At 35.9% G+C, this 24,871-nt stretch overlaps 1 protein-coding gene across 3 annotated transcripts in view; it reads right to left on the bottom strand.

Moving 5' to 3' along the window:
* tna (Zinc finger MIZ domain-containing protein tonalli) overlaps nucleotides 1–24,871 on the bottom strand; it is a 262,606-nt gene that overhangs the window by 135,651 nt on the left and 102,084 nt on the right. The window contains exon 1 of one of the 3 annotated variants that reach the window (XM_090176870.1): nucleotides 22,440–22,529. The exons of the other annotated variants lie outside the window; for them this stretch is intronic. The gene's annotated coding sequence lies outside the window, so the exon portion shown is untranslated. Of the gene's footprint in view, nucleotides 1–22,439; nucleotides 22,530–24,871 lie in introns of those variants that run through there. 3 annotated transcript variants of the gene reach the window in all.

Here is a 24,871-nt window from a genome sequence, read left to right as displayed (position 1 = left end):
AATTTTCATCATTTCATGTTTTCATAGGTAAGAGTACAAAGTGAAACAATATGTTTTAAATATTACAAACTTAATTATATTTAATAAGAGCATACTGCGATGCAAAGTTTGATGACTAAGAAAATCCCTGACAAATACGGAATTCGTTGCAACGTGTCAAATGTCCCGCGGCGTACCAAAGGTATATGGCGCCCGGTTCAAATTTACCTTAACAATTATAAATATCGGTGTTATAATATGAAGATAGGAGTGTTTTTGGCGCCCCTATATGAAAGACAGCTTGGCGGCCGGTTCTAAATGTACCCCCTGAACCAATGTCGGCGCCACAGCGCGGTGTCAATACGTTTCTCTAAGCTAACATCGCTTCCTTTGGAGTGTACGATCCCTTATTTGTTGGTCTAATATTGGAGCTACACACCAGCCAATTCCGTGTTCGAGTGATTAATTTTTATTCGTTAAAATACGAAGTAGCCGACGCTTGAACACATCTAGTCACTTCCCACGCTTGTTAAGTCGGAGTGTTTCTACAATGAAAGCAGAATGTATCGAAGTATGGAGCACTGACTTCGGTAGTTAGATAGGGAGATCTTAACCTCGGCTGAAAGGGTGATGGTCCAATAGCAACCAGGCGGAGAGCAGCTTTCCCTTTTCACCTCTCTCTTCCTTTCACTGGCAGCCAATCTGCTTTATCGATCGCCCAGCCTTGAGTGACGTCCTTCCAGTTCCTTCCGCGTTTATCCCCCCCCCCCCCTGCTGGAGGCCACCCTTCGCCTTGGCTTCGGAGTGACAGCGTGCTTTATAGCCGCTCCCTCCTCCCACGCCGAAAATCCCCGGAATATAGCGATATGACTCTATAAAGACATACCTGCTTATAGGTCAAAAATTCAATCCGGACGGTCGGGTTCGCATCACGTTCAGGCTTTGTTTCGCGGGGAAAACTGGAGGCTAGCATTGTAGGTCACCAGGCAATCATTACAGGTACTCATATTTGTGTATTTAATATATATCTACTGAAGTTCGGCACTACAATAGGGATGCACCGATATGGGTACAGCCGATATATCGGCCGATATTAACAGTAGTTGTTATGATAAAATCATTGTAAAAGACGGTTCAGTGCACTGTCATACCATTTTATTCTAATATTTAATTAAAAAAGTTTTCAAGATCATATCCGAATATGTTTATTATCATTTTACGTGACGCATATTTTCTATCACAAATCCAATATCGTTGTTTTTTATTTGTTTACACTCGTAACCTTCCCGTCTAAAAAAGGTATGATCTAGCTTTTGAAGTCTGGCGTACGTGCCGCGGCCAATCAAATAAAATATTATCATTAGTTAGTTAATCGAGAATTTTCTTATTTTTAAATGGTTTTCTGAATTGTTTTTTTAATATCGGTATCGGGCCATATCGGCTTGGCCGCTACCGATATTAGAAAATAGGCCGTTATATCGGTGCATCCTTACATTTCAACCAAATAATGATGGCAAATCAGGATTATATACAATTTTCCAATTTAAAAGGTCGCCTATTTTGAAGGTCGAGGTCACCATTTTCAAGGTCGATATCGCCTTTTTTTTATATTAGTTGTTTTTTATAAAGATTATTTCATATATTTTCGAGAATGAAGTGACCAAAATTTTCAGGGTCGAAACTTCCATTTTGAATGTCGAGATAGTCCATTGTGATATCTTGGAGAACGCAATACATAAATATATTTTCCAAATATTGTAATATGAGTTAACCCGAAGTCAAAACTAAGCATTAACCTCCCCAAAATAATACAATTTTGTGTAGTTATTTAGTGTAGTGTTGATGTTATTTCGTTTTTGAATAATATATTCCTATCAACAACAGATGAATATGATACCAATTAAAAAAACGTTTTAAAGTCTGCTACGTGGTATAAAAATACTAATTTCGCTATTTGAAAACTACGTGGCGCAGCAGTCGGTCCAGTCTAATTCTTTCATTTTCCTTCCTCCGTTATAAAACGTTTGGTCAGAAGTATATGATTACCTCCTTTCGGGGAAACTATGAAAGCTCCCGAAAATTTGATTGGCTACAAAAACATAACATATTCGTCGAAAAGCGGTGCATTACGTTCGCCGCAGTGGCGACATCTCCCGTCGCGCATTTCACCTTCTGCGGGGACAATTTTTGTACATAATTATAATCATAATCATGTATTTATCACAAAAATAAAGTTAAAAACAAAAATGATTAATTTGAAGAGACCATCGTTATTATTAATAGAAAGGAAATTTAAATTGTTGATAAAAGTTTCAGATGACGTTTTTGAGAAATACCCTTCTGAACACTTGTATTTCGTTTGAATATACCTAAGAAGCTGAAATTTCCCATAATGACTAATCTTTAGGTGTACTATCCATTTCCATATTACTTCACGGAAGTTAGTTCCACCGCCAGGGGTCGCAGTTTTCCCGTTCTTATATTACCGTAAATCGTACAGTGTACTAAACCATAATATGTAAAAATATTTCCACATTATCTTTCGTGGAATGCATTCCAAAACTTGGGGTCTCTGGAACCTAAAGGAGCAACATTGCTCTGGTACGATAGATATAAATCAGTAGGTAGCAGCTAGGAGCAACAAACACAGCACCCCACACAAGGCGAAGGCAACCCGTCAAAAGCCGTGCGTTTTCTTGTGTACATTTTTCATTGGTTAGACGCTTTAACGACTGCTGCCGTCGGAAGGGAAAAATTCAGAAATTGTCTTCCCCCTTTCCGTAAAACGTTCAGCGTAAAGGCTCGTCCAATGAAATTTGTACACAACACTGCGTTAGCGTGTTTAATGGCTAGCTGCGTTCTCTTTGTGTTTGTTGCTCTTAGCTGCAACACTGTGCGGCCTGATATGACTTTTTTTGAGGGGGGGGGGAGAAGTCTCCTCTAAGAACATGGATGGCGCCACGTTTGCGAATGCCACACGCTAGTCCCCATGACAGGGTGGGATCGAATCCCAACAGTGAAAGATTTCTTAGTGGCAAAAAAATCGTTTGTAAATGAGTCCCGAATGTTTCAGACGATTTCGTGCACCTTTAAAAGAATTATGAACTTCCGTGTTTCTGGTGAATCAACGAATTTAAAATCTCTGCCACCAGCTAAAAGTGATTAGCTATCGTTGCGTTTAAACAAATCGTAATACGTGTTAGCAGACTATTTTTCAATTTGGATTTCAAATGATAGTCAAAACTAAAAAGGCAAAAATTTAAATCCTCTAAACCTAATTCTTTTACCTTGGCAAAGGTACCCTAAAGTTACCAAAATAGTTCTTCAAAACTAAAAATTTCACTTTAAATATAGAGGTAACCCGCATCGTAACCTAATAATAGAAACTCATTAACTCTAATTTACCCACTTATACACTCGTAGGTTTTATACCCGCCCTTACAGAGGCAGAGGTCGGGAGTCAAGCCGAAAATCGGTACAAACAGACGAAACTATCGCCATCTATCAGGGAACGGGAGAGTTTCGCGAAAGCGCCCTCGATGAGAATAAATTGGGAGATCTCTAACCGCTTCGACAAGACGCATTAATAAAAGTATAAAAGCGGGGAAAGGCAAATGTACTCGTAAGGGAGGGGGAGGGGGGAGAACTTAACCTCCTCGTCAATTAAATGTAGCGCGTGTGTTCAGCTGACAGCGTAGGCAAGCGGGGGGGGGGGGCACTCTTTCAGCCGCCCTGTTGCTCGGGCTCGCGGCGTTGAAGACCGGAGGAAAATGAGCAAAACGAGTGACGGCGGAGGATGAAGAGGATGAGCAAACGGAGAGGATTAAATAGCTAGATGGCGCCAATATGGGATCCCGTTCGAGGGGGGGGGAAGGGGAGGGGAAAAAGTATAGAAACAAGGAGGCTTTCGCGTTGTCTTGTTTGTCTAGGAATAAAATTAGGCTCGGATGTAAAGAGCGTGTTTGACGCGCGCATTCCCCGCGACTCGAATTCCTCCGCGACAAGTTTTGCCGGCGCTAAAATTTACTGCCCCGTGTGACACACTTTCAATTCGGCGACATCCAGAACCGCAAAACAAGAGAAAGAAATAGTTACGCTGTTCCGATCGTAGTTGGCCGACGCGAGATACGCAGACTTGGAGAAAAGGCGGTAGGGTAAAAACGCCGCGACGACGAACTTTGTAAAAAATTGTATTAGAGTAGACGCAACGGAGATTTTTAAAGTTGACGCAAAAAAACAATTGCAGTAGGCATAAAGAAGATTTTTTGCGTTGACGCAAATAATTTGTATTAGGCTTAACTTAGATTGTTTCGTGTTGACGCTCGTAGTAAAAATCAGGCAGTGGTGGATCTGGGGTTGGTTGCGCCTTTCCAAGTAAACAAAAAATGTGCCCCAAAAACCACTTGCTCTAAATCCGCAGGTGCGTACCCTGCGGGCCCTATATCTCCACCCCTAAATCAGGCAATAAATATTTTGCAAAGATAATTTTTATTAATTTTACCAGTTGCATGAGCGTAAAACCGTCATTTCACGCGGAAAACCGCGGTTGTTAATTGGTAATGAATTTTTAAAGGTCTTCACTACTGAGCGCCATCTTCGGAAATTTGAGGTACAACGAATCTCTTCGGTATCCATGGCAACGTTGCAGCCGCGTGAACTAGCTCGTGCCAGCTTGTAAGTGCAAATATGTAAATTGCCAGTATGTAAGTTTTGGTGTTTGTGTCTTCCACCCAAGTGGGTTGGCTGGCTAGGGTACGAAGGAAAATGGCGTTGATTCTCAAGTGATTCTTATTAACACCTAAAATTAAGATTTATCACTAGAAACAATAAAGTGAATTACTGACAGAATATTGGTTTTTTTTTTGATATTTTAGTCCGTGTTGATTAAATCATCGTAAAATTAAAGTTAATCGAACGTAAATCCCCCTTATTTCCGGAAGTCCTCTCCGATGGAGAGCAGGAAGTTAATTAGACGTTGTTTGGTTCTCGCCAATTATTCCAATTTTACGTATTATCTTAAAGCCACAGTATTTAATATAAATTTTCAACCGGTAAGCTTAAAATGACCAATCGATAGGAAATATCAAACCCTCGCGGCCACAATATCAATTGACGTTGACGATCGGTGGCTTAGAACTCGGACATGACGCAATTATGTGATTTATCAATTTTCACCTAGAGAGGATAAATTTTTTTAATTTGAAATTGCTTAATATGATTAAGAAAAAAATGACATTTACAAGAAAATAAACAATCCTATCTGGAGGACATCTCTTATGGCATTATAAACAGTGTTGGTAATTTAATAATTTAATAATTGGTAAGTTATAAGGAATCATTTAAAAAAATTTCTTTAAAAATTAATCAAAACGTTTTATATATTTGAGTTATTGTTTTATTAGATTATGAAGGAAAATAGATTAAACATTACTGCCATATTTATTGCGGATAATAAACTGATAATAAATCGTTTGATTCCATGGCCCTGGCTTATTAGTTTGAATTAAAAACAGCGAATCATGTTTTAAATTAAAAATCATTAATTTTGTTTTTTTACGTAAGTTATACTTAACAAAGCGATTGTGTGTAGTCAAATGTATGTGACAGCATGTTTTTAATCCAGCCGGAAATTAGAACGAATTATCTCAGTGCATGCTCTTGGCATATTTGCACCAATAATGCTGCCTAAATGGGCTACAACTAGGATTCAAGATAGCGACTTCCTTACAACATTCGTGAAAAACCTAATCAATATTTTAAATTATTTCAAAGAAAAAGTTGCAAAAATCAAAGGCTGATCTCAAGGTAACTACTTCGCATCACATATAAGTACTTTAACTGTCAAAAATACCGATGAAAGAAGTCGGAATTATTTAACGATAGTGAAAGAAGTCGGAATTATTTAACGATAGTGAAAGAAGTCGGAATTATTTAACGATAGTGAAAGAAGTCGGAATTATTTAACGATAGTGAAAGAAGTCGGAATTATTTAACGATAGTGAAAGAAGTCGGAATTATTTAACGATAGTGAAAGAAGTCGGAATTATTTAACGATAGTGAAAGAAGTCGGAATTATTTAACGATAGTGAAAGAAGTCGGAATTATTTAACGATGGTGAAAGAAGTCGGAATTATTTAACGATAGGGAAAGAAGTCGGAATTATTTAACGATGGTGAAAGAAGTCGGAATTATTTAACGATGGTGAAAGAAGTCGGAATTATTTAACGATAGTGAAAGAAGTCGGAATTATTTAACGATAGTGAAAGAAGTCGGAATTATTTAACGATAGTGAAAGAAGTCGGAATTATTTAACGATGGTGAAAGAAGTCGGAATTATTTAACGATGGTGAAAGAAGTCGGAATTATTTAACGATAGGGAAAGAAGTCGGAATTATTTAACGATGGTGAAAGAAGTCGGAATTATTTAACGATAGGGAAAGAAGTCGGAATTATTTAACGATAGTGAAAGAAGTCGGAATTATTTAACGATAGTGAAAGAAGTCGGAATTATTTAACGATGGTGAAAGAAGTCGGAATTATTTAACGATAGTGAAAGAAGTCGGAATTATTTAACGATAGTGAAAGAAGTCGGAATTATTTAACGATAGTGAAAGAAGTCGGAATTATTTAACGATAGTGAAAGAAGTCGGAATTATTTAACGATGGTGAAAGAAGTCGGAATTATTTAACGATGGTGAAAGAAGTCGGAATTATTTAACGATAGTGAAAGAAGTCGGAATTATTTAACGATGGTGAAAGAAGTCGGAATTATTTAACGATGGTGAAAGAAGTCGGAATTATTTAACGATGGTGAAAGAAGTCGGAATTATTTAACGATAGTGAAAGAAGTCGGAATTATTTAACGATGGTGAAAGAAGTCGGAATTATTTAACGATAGTGAAAGATGTCGGAATTATTTAACGATAGTGAAAGAAGTCGGAATTATTTAACGATAGTGAAAGAAGTCGGAATTATTTAACGATAGTGAAAGAAGTCGGAATTATTTAACGATAGTGAAAGAAGTCGGAATTATTTAACGATAGTGAAAGAAGTAGGAATTATTTAAGGATAGTGAAAGAAGTCGGAATTATTTAACGATAGTGAAAGAAGTCGGAATTATTTAACGATAGGGAAAGAAGTCGGAATTATTTAACGATAGTGAAAGAAGTAGGAATTATTTAAGGATAGTGAAAGAAGTAGGAATTATTTAACGATAGGGAAAGAAACCTTTCGAGCCTGAACACTAAGCCTATTTCCATAAAATCATTGCAAGAGCGGCGTCTTAGCAACAGTTTCAGTGTCAAACTTTGAATGACGTCAATTAGGCGTCGCGTGGCTGAACGCGTTCACAGTAACCGCGAATATTAAACAAGCAATCCCAGCGAGGATATTTTCGCCGCAGTCGTAAATCGACGAAGGAGGCCATGTTTGAGAGTCTTCAATTCGAGTCTCTCAGTTTCTTTTGGGCGGCCTGGCTGCTACAGGCGCTCGTGTTTCCCATTGTGGCCCCCAATAAATTTCCGAGCAAAGATAGACGAAGGGTGAAATTCTCGCGCAAACCATTTTGGGATTCGTCGCGGAGTTTATAAATAGCAATATCTTCGGGAGGAGATGCCTTCGCTGCCAGATTGATGCCATCTTCTCGGCTAGCAACACCGCTGCCTCCCTCCCCGGAGCAATAATAAAGGAAAAGATCTCGAGATGGGTATTTCTAGGATGCATTTCAGTCCCGCTCCAAGCCTCTCCTTCACCCCCAAAATCTTTTTGCGTCTACCGCCATCTTGCTGGCTGAACACGTCGTTATGTTACGAGTAAATTTAGCCTCGTTAGAGGCGTCCAACGAAGAAAATATCTTTCTGACGTAGCCGTTGAAGCGTTGTTAGCACTGCCAAATATTTTTTAACAATGCAAACGCATCGCCATCTACAGGGCCGGACTTAGAGATCCTGGGCCCATAGGCAGATAAGGAGTCTGGGCTCCCTTTTCACGCGTTGCATTTACCGTTATCCCTGGAACTAGGGCGTGCCTGAATTTCCCTGATTCAGCGTAGAAGTCTGAGCTCTACGGTTATATTACTAAATAAAAGCTCTTAAATACGCGATAATTATGCAACATTTCGATTTAAGGCTGCGTCCGTAATTTTAAAACCAAATCTTCTACCTAGGAATTTCTCCAATATAAATTACGATTGATATTATAGATTTATGCCTTCGAATACAGTAATTACGGTCACTGGAGGGCCCCTTCCAAGGATGGGCCCCTAGGCCCCGGCTTAGGTTGGCCTTGGCGGAAATACGGCACTGGCCATCTATAGTATTAATACTTAAGTGTCGCGTTTTTGCAAATTAGAGTCGCGTTATTAGTTTAGCTTCGAGTTAAGGCTTAGTAGTGAAAGCCACAATCCTTATGATCTTATCCCTTGTATTATGTAAATTTAGAATTCAGATGATATTAGTTTTTAGAAGTATTTTTAAAACGATCGATATGGTATTGATAGTGGTATTTTTCTTTAAAATCTGAAAATACTTAAATGGTCACAGAATAGTTTGAATTTCGGAAATAAGACTTGAAAATTGCAAACAATTTGATTGGTCGTATCTGCTATCTAAAGGTAAAACAACTAGGTGAAATTCGGTCCGAATTTTTAAAATAACTCCGTGGCCTTTTAAGATAATTAAGTTAGAAGAAACCACCTATGGACTGTGAGAAGGATGATAAAATACGCGAAAAATTAGATTAGTCCATAATTAAAAGGGATAATATAGCTAAATCCTAAACAAATTTGAAGAAATTAAAAAACTTACTACTAACTCGTACCCAATAGGTCTTCGAGCAAAAAACGCGAAACTCGGATCAAATAGATCTTCGAGTAATAAACTAAATTAAAATTAAGTTCCAAATAGAACGAAACCGGTCTACCGTTGGAATTTCTGGCTATTTTATTTAATTTTAATTTAGTTTTTTGCTCGAAGACCTATTGGTACGAGTTATTAGTAAGTTTTTTAATTTCTTCAAATTTGTTTAGGATTTAGCTATATTATCCCTTTTAATTATGGACTAATCTCATTTTTCGCGTATTTTAAGATAATTAAGTTGCCGTTACAGTTTTTTGGTTTGAAAGGATTAAATGCAGCGTGTCTATCAAAACCACATCCGTTTCGAGAGAATAGTGCATCGATAATTATCTTTCTAGGATTTTTCTTTCAACTCTGAGTGAATAAACTCGACTTAAAGCACCATGTCCAGGTTGAAATATAACTTGGTGAATTTACGAGTCGGAAAACGCATTCATAGTCTGTTTGCAACTTGTTCTTTCTGTCTGTGTAAGAGCGAGGATCTCGAGCTTCGAAGGATGCCGGAATTAATGCGCTCCTTCTTTTTGCAGCTCCCCGAAGGAAAGAAATTGCGGGAAAGGGGGGACCAAACTGGGGGAAAAGAACCCGGCGTAATAACTTCCAACCATGATTTTCGCCCCCCCCCCCCCCGGTTTGGGGGGTAATTTTTTCTTTTTCAGTTACACTTTTTAGTCGGATGGTTTTCTCGCTCCTTTCAAAACAAAGAATCTGTTTCTACTAACGAAAAAAAGACGTTTGTTTAAGCCTCGGTTTAAGCAGACTGCAACAGTCAGCTTCGGCTACACAGCTACCTTTTTGACAATCTTAAAAGAGCTATTAGCACTAATTCCCGTGACTTGGAAATCTTTGGATACTGTAAAATATTTGGCCTATCTTTGAGTTTTAAAGATTTCTGCCGTAGAAATAGAAACCTACTCACATTTATAAATTTTTATATTTAAATATTTCTTTCGAAAATTTAAATTTCTATTATAAATGTTTAAAATGCGATTTAAGAAATATGCCACGTAAGCGTCAGCATGCAGGGTCACCACAAAATTGTCGACAGTAATTTGTTCTCACAAAGTTGAAATGCGGATAAGACTATCAAGGCCCCCTAAGTTTGAAACGAATGGGATTTTAACGTTAGACAAATGACTGGCCAAACTGGCTACATGAATCCATCTGGTGGTGAAAAATTTAAACTAATGCACAAATCCCCCAATGCATGCTACCGGATGGCAAGAGGTAGTATAGGTGGTAGGAGTGAGGCGGGTTGGTAGGATTTACTCTTTTTCCCCACCAGGTAGCGTAGATTACTTTTTTTTTCTCCCCCGCCTGTCTAGTGCTGAATACACGCGCCTTTATGCCCAATTCAAACTTAGGGGGCCTTGATAGTCTTATGCTATAGCAGGGTGACCAGGGAAAGCAGGGCCCCCACTCGAATCTTAAATTTTTTTATAGGAAAAATAGGATTATATTTCTAAAAATATAGGACTTTATAGGACTATTTTTACAAAATTACAGGATTTTATAGGACTATATATACTATTTAATTTACTAACTTTATGCATTTAAAAACAAAATCTATATTTAGAGAAATAAATCTTTGATTTTCACTTAAAAAATAGAAACTATTTAACCATTTTATCACAAAAATATACTAGTAGCTAACCATGTTAACAATAACAAAAGTATAGAATAGAATGACTTGGTATAGGAATTTATCCTATAGCTAAATCTAGCAATTTAACTCGGTGGCTGGATTTGAAATGAACAAAATATAAAAATTATAGGATTTTATAGGACTTTTGGGGGATTTTGCTAAAAATATAGGATGTTATAGGACATTTTTGAAAATATAGGATTTTACAGGATTTATAGAACCTCTGGGGGCCCTGGGAAAGGCTTTGAAAGTTTTATAGGAAAAATAGGAATTTTCGAGGCGAATTATATAAAATTATAGAACACTAAATAGGAAAATATAGGACAAATAATAAGATAATTATTGCATATCTGTATTCTTTGACTCGAATCACCTAGAATATTGATAATTTTTGTACACCGCTTTCTTGCATTATTGGATCACTAAGCAGATTTACAATGCCCGTACATTTCAAGATTTTGTTCGAAATTGGCAGTGTTAAGCCCAGTGGCAGCGCTAGGGGGTAGGCCAGGTAGGCCACTGCCTACCTTAAAATTTTGAGGGGCCCCCAAATCACCCTACAAGGGGCCCCAAATTAATCTAGAAAGGGTCTCAAAATTGTGACAAGGGATAAAATTATTTATAAATAACAATGAAACAAATGTCGATAATGTATTTAGAATTTTTTTAGGTATCTCCTAGTAAATAAAACCAGTTCTGTTATATTTGGACTCGTTTTACTGTTGTTAGAACTTTTTTGTTCGTCATGTACATCACTACTTTATTTTATTGAAGAATTTCGTTGAGAAAAGGGGGTCCCGGGTCGGGGGCCCATTTATTTGGTTTGCCTACCGTCGCGAAAATTCCTGGCGCCGCCACTGGTTAAGCCCCATTTTCAATCACGATTTTTCCGAACCAAAATCAAGGAGGATAGGAAGGGAGGCAAAGTAGGAGGGATGAATCTTCTCTAAATGGATTTGATATAGGCTTCTTTTAATATAAAAGCGCGTCAAAAAAGCAAAAGCGAAAAGCCTGAAATTTATCGTAATTGAAAACGGCGCTTTAGAACTAGATGTTCTATGACACGTACAAAATAAGTTGTTTCATTTTCAACAGAGCGTTAATTTATAGGAAAATATAGGAAAATAGGTGAAAATAAAGGAATTTATAGGAAGTCATTAAAAATATAGGAAAATATAGGAAGTCTGGTCACCCTGCTATAGCTCTCCCTAATAGCGCGCCATCGAAGAAGTTGCGCGACCGCGAGTGCCGAATTAGGTTACAGTAAAAACCGTGTTTGGAAAATTTTACGCAAATATAGGTACCATCCATACAGAGCTACGCTTCCCCAAGGACTGATTACTGGGGATTTTCGACTTCTGCAACTGGCTGATCCCCAATTTACGCGCCATGTTCTCTACACCGACGAATGTTCTTTTTCTAGAGATGGACCTTTCAACCATCAAAATAATCACTTAGTAGGATGAAACTATCAATGGGGATTCAAACATTATCACTAACAAGGAGAGTATCCAAGGTGTTTATTGCCGATTTCGTACAAAACATTTTCAGTTGCCATGGCAAATCGAATGGATCACTAGTGAAACGTTTCCTTTTGGGAAATTTCATACCTCAAATAGGTCTACATTTTCGCCAGACTTCGAACAAAATCGGCAATATACTCTCCTTGTAAGTTAAGTTCCAACGCTTAAATGTTTGGGTTGGACTTTTAGGAAATCATTTGATTGGTCCAGTGTTCTTGCATCAAAATCTCCACGGCCAGAATTATTTGCGTTTTTTTACAGAACGAGCTTGCAGATGCAATTCATGACCTTCCTTTGGCTGAAAGACGTCGAATTTGGTTTAAGCAAGATGGCGGTTCACCACATTACCACAGAGATATGACTGAATTTCTGAACCACGAGTTTCCACACAGATGGTCCAGGTCTTTGGCCTGCAAGGTCTCCTACCTGACACCGCTAGACATTTTTGTGGGGATTTGTCACAGTAAGGGTTTACGCAACTACTATGGAAACGAGAGCCGATAATTGAAATTGATTGTCAAGAATAAGTAACATCAGAAATGATAAATACATTTTTACCTCTCCGAGGGGACAAAGTCCCCTAGGAGGGGTTATACAACGACCGTGTCTGTCTGTGGGTGGGTCTGTGGGTGGGTCTGTGGGTGTGTCTGTCTGTCAGGACTGCGAACGCGTTCGCATTTTCGGTGCAAAGTGTAATCACTGCGTACGCAGTTTCTCAAAGGGTTGGCAAAACCACCGTGTGACGGTGAGCGTTAACGGGTGCATTTGCGGTTTGGTTTGGATGGTGTTTTTTCGCTCACCGTCGTGACGGTTTGGTGTATTACGGTTTTTGTAATGTTTATGCGTAGGTTGTGAGTGTTGAATTTGTTGTGTTTGTGTTCTGATGGATGTGCATGTTGAGTCTGTTGTGTTTATATGGGCGTTTTCTCTCCAACTTCTTCTTAATGACTTTGGGACGGACCGAGTGCTGAGTGTAATGCTACCTCTCAACGTCCAATGGCAGGGTTTCCACCAGTTGTACACGGTATTCGTCTTAGTATCAATTTGCGATCGCATCGGGCGGGATTTGAACCCGAGACCTCCTGATTGACAGGCGGACGTTCTACCACAGAACCACCGACACTTGTTACGCCTTATTGAAAATTAGACCTTCAGCTTTATCGGAAGCGTATTTAATAGAGTACGAAATTTTGGTTTAATTGAAATAGAATTGAAATTGAAATTATTGCATCGAAGAAATTCTACTTTAGCGTTTCTCTATTGATTAAAAATAAATGCGCCACCCAGGTTTCGAACCCAGACCATTCGGCTTGGCAGTCGAGCGCTCTACCACAGAACCACCGATAGCTCCTTAGATTCACTGAAATTAAGACAGGCATCGTAAGCATAATAGGTAATAAAGTCTTTTTTATTAATGAATTTATGAAGGTCTAATCTGGTATTTTTTAAAGGTTAAATCTTGTTTTAGCGCAGTCAGCCGAGATTAGAGGGTTAAAGGGTAGACCCTGTGGGTGGTCCACTTTTTTAACGACCTATATATAGTTCTGTTAATTCAAAGGAGATAATTTAACGTAAATTGCTTTAAGAGCTGGCGGTTCGTCAAGTGGCTCTCTGTGCTTTGTTGATGGTAAGGTTTTTGCTTCTTGTAAATACATTTGGTGTGGATATTTGGATATCTACGATTTCTAACGCAGTCAATGATTTCTTGGGTGTGCGAGTCATTATATGATATTGGAAATTGGACGGCATTGGTCTTTTTCATGTGGTATGCGTCACAACGTCAACAGGAAGTGAACGAGTCGTCCACTACCAGATATCTACGGTATCTTCATCAAGGGCGAGTGTTGAAATAAAATGAGCGTTAAAGATGCGGCAAGTATTTCGTAAGAGAGTAATTCCAAAAAGCCTCTGTAGATATTTCTTTCATTAAAATTTGCTTCGTATTATATTTAACTGATAAACTTGTTCTGTAAAAGGGTTTAATTCAATTGTGCATTGTTATAGTACGTCTAACTTACTGTTGTAACTACTTAACTTATGATATTCTGAATAAATTAAAATTGGTCGTTTCGTCTCAATTATTTTAATTATAATTAAAATTTTATACCGGGCGGGATAGAAATGGGTTAATATTTTTAACAAATAACTCTAAATTGCGGAGATATATCTTTAAGGGTTATCTCGATAAATTAATACCACTAGGGACAATTCTTCCGAGGAGAGGTATATTTTGGCTTGCCAACTTGTTTATGATTGTTCGAGCTCAAGTTTGCGTTGCAATCGAGGGGGTATAATTAAACCCACTTTGTAAACAAATATTTCTCATGTTTAAAATAAATTATTATTTGACAAAGACCAGCAGGTCGAAAGCTCACGATAGTTTTAATTAAACTGCTAATTTTTAATATCCATGTGTTTCCTCCGTTTAATTATTGTATTTAATAAAACCCGAATACGGTTTTGGAACGTGCAAACTACTCTGCCTGTGTGGCATATGCATTTTATTAAAAATAGTGCAGGTATTCCTTCATTGGAGATTGGAGGTTTCCGTCGATTCCCACGATAAAAAAGTTTATTTTGGCTTGCCCAACTTGTCAGTGGAAAAAGACCTAAATTATTCGTAGGTTTCAGATGATGCGCTACAAATTCTCAATTGGCGAAACGGATCTAGCAGCTAATGGTAAAAAAAATACTTTTTCTAAAAGTGTGAAAATATTTTCAGAAAACGATGAAATTTCACCAATCAATGTTCCCCGGTTTATTTACTTACAATTCGGGTTGAAAATTGCTAACACGAACTCGACCCAATAACAATTCGGGTTGAAAATTGGTAACACGAACTCGACCTTATAACAATTCGGGTTGAAAATTGCTAACACGAACTCGACCCAATAACAATTCGGGTTGAAAATTGCTAACACGAACTCTACCCAATAACAATTCGGGTTGAAAATTGCTAACACGAACTCGACCCTATAACAATTCGGGTTTTAAATTGCTAACACGAACTCGACCCAATAACAATTCGGGTTGAAAATTGGTAACACGAACTCGACCTTATAACAATTCGGGTTGCAAATTGGTAACACGAACTCGACCTTATAACAATTCGGGTTGAAAATTGCTAACACGAACTCTACCCTATAACAATTCGGGTTGAAAATTGCTAACACGAACTCTACCCTATAACAATTCGGGTTGAAAATTGCTAACACGAACTCTACCCAATAACAATTTGGGTTGCAAATTGGTAACACGAACTCGACCTTATAACAATTCGGGTTGAAAATTGGTAACACGAACTCGACCCTATAACAATTCGGGTTGAAAATTGCTAACACGAACTCGACCCAATAACAATTCGGGTTGAAAATCGCTAACACGAACTCGACCCAATAACAATTCGGGTTGAAAATTGCTAACACGAACTCTACCCAATAACAATTCGGGTTGAAAATTGCTAACACGAACTCGACCCTTTAACAATTCGGGTTGAAAATTGCTAACACGAACTCGACCCAATAACAATTCTAGTTAAAAATCGAACCCGACCCGGGCGGCAAGTCTAGACAAACGTTAACGAAAAGCAGCACAACGCTATGGCAATGTAAGGCTCTCTGAATTGAAGAAAATGGAAATCAGGATTTAGCTGTTTCTGGGAAGATGGAAGATTGGAAAAGGGGAAATAAACATCGATGCAAAAAGGGAATCACGTAGCACACGGGGGGGGGGGATTGTAGATCTGGGGAGGAGGGCTGAGAGGGGGAAGAGCGTGCTAGGCCGGAGAGGCGCGGATATTTGCGGGGACGATCTGGGAAATTCCGAAGGTTCGCGGGGGTAAGAAAAAAGGATTAAAATGGAACGAAGTGTATATTTAGAGCGGCAGAAACGGTGGGATTTCTTCGGAGAGACTTGAAAAATTTCGTTCTGGAGATATTTCTATTTTAAGAGCTTTCGCGCGCCGACGTGAAGCGTTATTATTTACTTTCAACTATATCTTTTTGACGGGGAAAATTCTGACGAAAAGCCCCGTTCGCGGCGCCTTGCAAAATTCAGCGCGTGCACTGTCGCGTGGGAAGTGTAACGGCGCTGAAATACCTGAGATTTCAAAGTGTTGCATTTGTTTATTATAGCGTTTATAGAGCTCTCTAAATTATAAAAATTTCAAAACAACTTATTTATTTTATTTCGCCTTTTCTAGACACTTTAAATTGATGAAAATTAAAATTTCCTAACTGACGAGTTCAATTCAGGGGTGTGCAAAATGGGCGGAATAAACAATCAATTAAATTATATACTTACAATTTTGAATTGTAATAGTTTAGAATAAACTTTTACAATTAAATTACTTGGTTTTGAAATATTTAATAACATGAAACAATCCAAATTTAGCTCCTTTTAAAATATGTTAAAAATATATAAATTTTGTTTTTTGTCATGTTTATGAAAAATTGTTAGACACGTGATTAATAGAAATATTCCTAATTTCGATACGTCAGGTTATAACAATAGCAGCGATCGGCGGCTTTAATGTAGTACCTGGATGGCTGTGCGTCCAGCAAGGTGTATGAAGTTCAATTCAATTCCTAAAGCTTATACGAACGGGGACTAAATATAATGCCCGTATATTTGCAACGGCACAGCTTAATAATGGCCGTATATTTGTAACGGGCACTCGGCGTCGCTTTAAAGTCCTAGTCCCTCGAATTCAACACGTTCACCGACTTATGACCGAGGCTTAGCGCCAAATTTTAATTGCGAAGTATTATAAAAATATTTTCGATTTAACAATAACAAGTTAAAATATTATGTTATGTTTACATTGCATTACGTTTAGTGTTGTTAATTTTCCGGAAAAATAAAATGCGGAAAATTTTCCAGAAAAGTTTCCGGAAAAGTTTCCGAGATTTTCCGCAAATCGGAAAAATAAAAAATGAAACATAAATTACCTTTTAAGGGTTTTTAATGTTTTTAACTTTTTATCGATATAAAATCTCTAATATCAGTAAACATACTACAAAACATTAATAGCGTTACATTGTTAATCAGTTTAAACTAGTCTAGAGGTTTAGTTTTACTTTCAGATTCGAAAGAATGAGGCGAAAATACCGCTTTATTTCATTTTGCAAACATTATATTAGACTAATCATGGAATGAAAACTTTTTTTATTTTTATCGGAAAAATACGGAAAATTTTCCGACTTACAACACTAATTACGTTTATCAACAGAGATTGTAGTAGATTAAGAAATGTTTAAATTGTTGTTCGCCGGTTAAACTGATAAATTGACGGGTGATAAAATGAAAATATTTCGCGCTAGGGCTACGATAGGGGGCGATACTTTTTTGGGTATTTTTGTGTAATACGAAAACCATCCAAGTGGTTTCTTTGATGCTGCCACTTGCGTTAAGAAATTAGAAAATGCCTTTATTATAAAATATTTTTCAACTGAACCGATATTTTCCCTTGCAATGTAGAATTTAAAAAAAAGCAAATTAAAAATAACATCGATATATAATGGGATAACAATGACACTAAACGTAGAATCGGAGCAGACGCTCAGTTTCCTTCTAGTCTAATAATAGATCATTTTATTAGGGCCGCGAAACTAGTCGAACCAGTCATCGATGCTCATTAGATAGAAAAAAAAAACTATAAGAAGAAATGAGGATAGCCTTTTCATTTTTAATTAGAATCATCTGGATATTTGACAGCGCTGAGCGAGCTAAAAACGGATAGGACCAAAGTAGATATTTTTTAATTACTTTCAAAAGTCACTTAACGAATTTAGTCGCGAAAAATATAGTGAGTTCCTTTAAAAAAGATCGAAAAAATTGGCATTTTTAGCCACCGAATTCAGAAGTGCAAACAAAATATTTAAAAGCGCGTAAATGGACTTAACACTACAGCAAAACTATAATAAAATTAAATTATTTAGTATAAATTTTGTTATTTACAAATATCAGTATTGCCAATATAGACATTTGAAAATATTACAATTGTGATTGGAAAATATAATTAACTGTATTGACTCTTGAGTTTTAAATTAATGAAATTCGATGAAACATGATTACGATAATAAGTAATATCTGAGGCGTTGAAGTTCATCTCAAAGTTATATAATAAATTTAGGAAACAACAGTGATCAGTTTAAAACAAGTATTCTCATTTCCAAAATGATTAAAATATGAAACCCGAAATAAAATAAAATAACAAGATGTAACGGACATTTAAATACACAAATTTAAATAAATTTTCCATCATCTTGTACTTAATAAACTCAAGAGGAATTTTATCGAAATTGAATTTTTCGAGTTACATGGTCTTAGAAATAACGAAATCGGATTAGTTTTTATTTGGTTTGCATTATAACCCGTATCGACTGGTCTGATAATATCTGAACGTAAATGCTGATAATCTGATAAATTGTAATTATTTGCTCAAGTTAGAGAACTCAACTGTTAACTGACAATGTGCTATGGTAGGTATTGAAAAATTACAGAACGGTAAAGGATAAAATTAAAATTTTTTCAGCAATGTTTATTTTTCAGCGTTGTTCTCAACGATGGGTAAGACACTCTGCGAACTCGGTGTACACTGCCGTACCTTTGACAGTACTAAATGGACCCCTCGGTTCTCAAACAAAAATGAAATAATCTTGGTATCTTATTGGTTGTTCTTCCTAAAACTGACGTCTACCGACGCGATTGAAGCGCGAGACGGTGACGGATTTCCTTCCCCCCCTCTCTCTCTCTCTCGGAAGATAACGAGATGGGGATAATTGGATCTCTCTAACAAGGAGACGACCCGAGGTGTTACACACCGATTTTGTTCAAACTCGGGGGATTGATAGACCTTCATGTAACTTGAAAAATCCTAAAGGGATTTTATTCAATGGCCAACGGTTTTGCCATGGCAACGAAAAATGTTTTTGACAACATAAAATGGAAATTTTCCCATTGAAAATAACATGGGATTTTGACCGAAAATTTACAAAATTTAAAATTTTTTAAAATACCAAAATTATAAAAAAAAATTTTAAAATTGACGAAAAAAATAAAAATTTATCACATTTTGATAAATTTGAACCAAATGGTTGAAAATTAACCGATATGGCTAAAATTGTAAAAAATGTGAGAAAAAAAATAAAAAAATTCAAACATTGAAAAAAATATTACCAAAATTATTAAAATAACTTTTTTTCAAAATTGTAAATAAATATAAAATTGAAAAAATATTGATAAAAAACAGTAGTATCAAGGAAAATTCATACGAATTGACGGAAAATTATAAGTTGTGTAAAATTGGATTAATGTATAGATAAATTGCGATTTTTTGAAAACAAAGTATTTATTTTGGTCAATTTGATCAAAATTGGAAAATAATAGATCTAAATTAGCCCAATTTAAAAGTTTTGTAAAAATTATATAAAATAAACTAAATTCGACCAACTATCTCAAAATTGTTTGAAATATTTTTTTTTTCAAAATTGAAAAGTGATAATAACAAAATTGATAGGAATTGATGGAAATTTAATTATATAGATAAATTTCTTTTTTTAAATCATTTTCCAAATTTGGAAAATAATGGATCAAAATTAGCAAAATCTTTAAATTTTGTAAAACAAAAAGTGTAAAAAATTAAAAAATCGGTAGTTTCGACAAAAACTCCATAAATTTCCAATCTATATCCGTAGTTGTTTTGGTTCTAAAAGTTCTAAAATATTATTTACTTGATAAATAAAAAATAAAAAATAAATGAAATTCAATAAAAATTATTTATAACAAATAAAATTGGGTAAAAACCTTTTAAAAATTAAATATTTAGATTAAATTGAATAAACCTTTGAAAATAAGTTATTTTTAATAAAATTCGGTGAAATTCATTAAAAATTATTTATATCAAATCAAATTGGGTTAAATAAAGAAATAACGCTTAAATTGACCCAAATTGAAAAAAATACTTAAGAAAATTCTCTAAAATTGAACCAAATTGGGAGATAAAAATAAAATACTAAAATTGGGTAAAATAAAGAGATTTCGCTAAAAAATGACCAAAATGACAGCGATTTTGACGATTTTGGGCTTTTATAGGTAATTTTGCAAGCCTACAATTAAATACGGATGAAAGCGAACAAATTTGGGTAAAACCAATAAATATTAGTTACTTCAAGTAAGATTGGGAAACATTATTAATTATTTCAAAAAAAATTAAGTAAACACGTAAATATTTCAATTATACTTTTAATTAAATTCAAAATTGTTAGTAAAAAATCATGTTGGAACGGAAATGACGAACTAATTTCTTTCCTATATAGTATTATAGTACTTTATATAAATATGTTTGTGTAAATATAACGTACTTAAAAAGGTAAAATATGAGAAAACAAATGATTAGAAAAACCGAGAAACGTTTAATAACAACGAATAAAACAATTTTGTATTACACTGTTTCTCAAAATAATCAATAATAATAATAATAATTTAAAAATTTTGCTAATTTTGATCTATTATTTTCCAAATTTGGAAAACAATTTAAAAAAAGCAATTTATCTATATAAATAAATTTCCATCAATTCTTATCTATTTTGATCGTCTTGGATCGAAACTATTGATTTTGATAATTTTTTCAGTGTTATTAACATTTTTCAACTTTGAAAAAAAAATATTTCAAACAATTTTGAGATAGTTGGTCAAATTTAGTTTATTTTTATATAATTTTTACAAAACTTTAAAATTGGGCTAATTTAGCTCTATTATTTTCCAATTTCGGTCAAGTTTGATCAAATTGACCAAAATAAATACTTTCTTTTTCAAAAAATCGCAATTTATCTATACACAACTTATACATTTCCGTTAATTCCTATGAATTTTGATCGAAACTACTGTTTTTTATCAATATTTTTTCAAATTTATATTTCTTTTCAATTTTGAAAAAAATTATTTTAATCATGTTTGTATTTTTTATTTTTTTTTCTCACATTTTTTACAATTTTAGCCATATCGGTTCATTTTCAACCATTTGGTTGAAGTTGATCAAAATGTGATCAATTTTGATTTTTCGTCAATTTTTATCAATTTTTTATAATTTTGGTATTTTAAATTTTTTCACAGGGTGGAATCGGTCAAAATCCCATGTTGTTTTCAATGGGAAATTTTCCATTTTATCTTGTCAAAAACATTTTTCGTTGCCATGGCAAAACGGTTGCCCATTGAATAAAATCCCTTTAGGGTTTTTCAAGTTACATGAAGGTCTACCAATCCCCCGAGTTTGAACGAAATCGGTGTGTAACACCTCGGGTCGTCTCCTTGTAAGTATAAATATATGCATTGTTGATAAGACTTTTATTTTTAAACCGTTTGAAAAATTAATATCCCAAATTTAGTAATTTATAAATAGAACGCGAAAAGTCCATTTCTACCCCCCTGCGTCCTACGCCACCGGTTGGTAAGTCGGTGGTCGTCCGTAAAGAACGGATGCGTGGGAATCTGCCATACTAGAGGCATACGAAACTTGTTGCGAAATTTGGGGCCGCTACTGGTTGGATCTCCTTTGTTTCATTCGCTTCTCTATGGGCGACAGGGATTGCCAAGAATGCGCGACTCGATTAGGGATCTTACACAAACATCGAGCGCCGGTCTTCGCGAAAGAATTGGAGGCGAGATTAATTTTATTAACGAGGACCTCTTCGAACGTCATAACCAAATGACGCACTCAAACGCGCGAAAGATGCTATCTTGCCAAATTGCACACGAGCTATTTACAGAAAGTAATGTTACGCACCTTGTTCTACTTCAATTTGTACAGACATTCCTTACGAAAACCGTAAACCCTCAACATTGACACGACGGAACCGGGGGTAGTTTGGAACTACAAATTTAAGAGTTAAATGCACGAATCGCTTAATGAAGAAAATATTTACCCGATACACTTTCGATAATTTTGTTCTAAAAAGATTTATCGCTTTCGTATCATAGTATACGTGAAATTTAAAAAACTCGGTTCTATTTGTTTGTCAATTATCACCTTAAATCCAGTGAATAATTTCAAAATGCAAAGAAACTACATCTTGTCGGTTATTCGCTTTGAAACAAAATGTTTTCTAGACCATATCAAAAAATCCTACGCCACTGGCTCATGCTATTCTATCCTGAAGATAAATGGTCTAAATATTGTAGAGTATTGAACAATAATTTAACAATTTAGCTCTTAATCTTTGCAGATTAGCAAGACAAATATTAGTAATTTTTGAATTATCGTAATAAAATACGTTAAGGATGAACTCGAAATCATAGCGCGAGTCGTTAAATCAACAACACGAATAACATGTATCATGAAATCATTAAACGTGGTTCGTTGAACCCCGGAGCGCTTGCAGGGTGGATCGCAACCATCACCAACAAATTCACAATATAGAAACACATGTTGAACAGTACCTGTTAAAAAGGTCGGTAATTTCTATTGGCACTCCCGATTGAGAAGAACGCGAACATCGTATTTGGGTGCAGCGCCTTGTAACAATTTTTTCGGGGCTGTTTGAAATGATAATCAGATTCAATCTTCCTTTTCTCGAAATGTAGGCAGAAAAGTAAAAGGCAAAACACCTGTTTCCGACGATTTTCTCCGGGCTTAGCCTTGAAGAACGATTAGAAACCACGATAAGATACAGTCGGAGATACACCAATGGAGAACGAGAGGTATTCGCGATACATTGAAAGTGTTGCTGCGCGCCAAGCAAAAAGCGGCTCACGGATGAGAATTACTGAAATATCCACGAAATTTATGTTCAACAGAAGAATACACTTGACCACGTCTTGTGGAATCAAAGTTAAACTGTTCAACGCAATTTAAAGCAGTACCGAACTAAAGAGCGGAATTTCAATCGCTGTCATCATTCAAGTGCGAAAAATAACTCAGATTCAAAAACTGAATATAACGTCCAAAGTGAAAATGCAATTAACAATAATTAGTACAATACAAAGAAAACTTTTTCAGCTATATCACACTCTTTAAAAATTTCGCTATCAACTAAAATTTAATGATGTTATTTAATTTAAAATATTAAGCAATCATACACTACACTTTCATCTAAAAGAGAAAGTCAAGCTTCCGTTAATAATCACTCGTGGCGTGACCAATCTAGAATGTAGTGACGTTTTATTTTTATTCCTAGGCTAATGCCCAAGCAGGGTTAGTACAAAATTTCCGGGATTAAATTCCCTGATATTTCCTGAATAAATCGCCAAATTTTCCCTGACCATTTTTGTAGAATAAAAGAATATTTTGAGGTAAAATCTTGAAAATATTGATTATGTATTTTTAATACATTTTATTTTCAAATTCACTGACTTTTCCCTGACCTTTTGGAAACCTTTTCAAATTCCCTGACTTCTCTAGTTCGTGTACGAACCCTGCCAAGACACCAACACAGGGTTGGCAATGACCAGCCAGACTGATTTAAACCACCCTGGTTTAAGTCGGATTTAACCACCGAATAAAATACATGGTTAAAAAAAAATTGAGAAATGAATTAGAAATATTGAAAAAACTAAAACTAAACCTTCACTTATTGTCGTAAGTAATGGGAGCTAGATATAAGCAATTAGGGGATCTGCCATGTTAGGGTATAAAAGCAGGTAAATAAGTCTGCTATTCCTCACAATGTACTGTCACTCGCAAAAACGTAATTTTTAAATCGGGCCATTTGAGCATTTTCGAAGTAATGAAGGCTAGATATAAGCAAATTGAGCATTTTTTATTAATAGTTTTAACCGGATTAAGCCACCGGTTACAACCAGTTTTAACCATACTGAATTTTTTAAATTTTTAAAAAAGCTGGTTTTTTGCTAACCCTTGGGCCTAAGTCAACCAGCGACTTTTAATGATATTATTCAACGCGGCTGAGTTATAATGCGAAAGATTGTGGTAGCAAGCTCTTAATGCCACGCGAGCCATCAACTCCTTACAATCAACAAATTACTGGCAATTAGTACACATGATTGGCGCTTCCGTTTCAAAAATAAGTCAAATAGAAAGTAACTCATGATTTACTAATTAGTACAAATCTCTACGCAGTGTCATTTTTACATTTTAGATAGTCAGGAAAAGTAGTATATTTTAAGCCGTGATGCGATGTACACATCCGCGGTTTGCCGGGAAATTCGCGCGCAAAGGAATCTGCGTTAAGCCCGCGAAAGTACATGTTTCATATTTATAGCCTAGATGGATACTTCTCTCGTAAGATATATATTATTAACTTCTTTCGACCCAAAAGTGTGTCAGAACGGTATAGTAGTTAATGAGAGTTAGTCGCAAAGTAAAAGAGGGAAACGAAGGGGGGTCGGAAAATACCTCATCAAAATCGACGTACTCCAGCGCCGCCGAGTGGGGCGTTTTAGAACGTATGTCTACGGGCGAGTAAATCGAAGAGAGAAAATCACGCCAGACCATAGACTAAATATAATGCTGCTAGTACTATTCCAACTAGCGGGTTATGTAGCCTATAGTGTGACTAGGTCTCACTAGAAATTTTAATAGGCGCGATGGTACAGCTGACACACTTTTGGGTCTTATGCTACTTTTGCTTCTGGTAAAAAACATATTTTCTTAGTTTTTTAAAAGAAACCAATTCAGCAATATAAATTGGTTATTTGAACTGTAACTACTTGTAATAAACGTCGCGGAAATAGCGCTAACCAAGAAAACCAGTTTTAAAGGGAATATAACCTGAAAAGCAATCTTTAGAGAAGACCCCTTCAATTTTTCAAATTTCCCTGTCCAGTGACGCCAAACATTTCTAAAGCCAAAGGCAAGAGCGGCCAGAGCTGCAAACGTTGGTGTTCCACACCACATACCTGAGGTTATATCC

The sequence above is a fragment of the Leiobunum rupestre genome, chromosome 6 (genome assembly GCF_980474605.1).
Source record: "Leiobunum rupestre chromosome 6, qqLeiRupe1.1.hap1, whole genome shotgun sequence".
NCBI classification, from domain to species: domain Eukaryota; kingdom Metazoa; phylum Arthropoda; class Arachnida; order Opiliones; family Sclerosomatidae; genus Leiobunum; species Leiobunum rupestre.
This window is presented reverse-complemented; position numbering and strand designations above follow the sequence as displayed.